Source organism: Eurypyga helias, unplaced genomic scaffold (genome assembly GCF_000690775.1).
Source record: "Eurypyga helias isolate BGI_N326 unplaced genomic scaffold, ASM69077v1 scaffold35837, whole genome shotgun sequence".
Classification (NCBI taxonomy): Eukaryota; Metazoa; Chordata; class Aves; order Eurypygiformes; family Eurypygidae; genus Eurypyga; species Eurypyga helias.
Window position 1 is genome coordinate 899 of NW_010260485.1, and position 265 is coordinate 1,163.

Genomic DNA, 265 nt, shown 5'->3' on the forward strand with positions numbered 1-265 from the left:
TGCGTAAAGGCCGGCGGGCAGCGGCTGCCCGTCCGGCTCTGGGCAGGGACTGCGGTTCAGTCGGAGCCGGCAGCACCGCGCCCCGGCCCCAGGGCTGTGCTAGAACCTTCTCCCTGGCCTTGCTCGGGAGGGAGGGCTGGGGGGGATCTGGGATGTGTTTCTTCAGGAAGCCCCTTGGTTTGCTGTTCTGATCCAGCCAGAACAGCCGGATGCTCCTCTGGGCACGCTGAGGCAGGTTTTCTCTTCCCTGCGTGCGGGCCGTAGG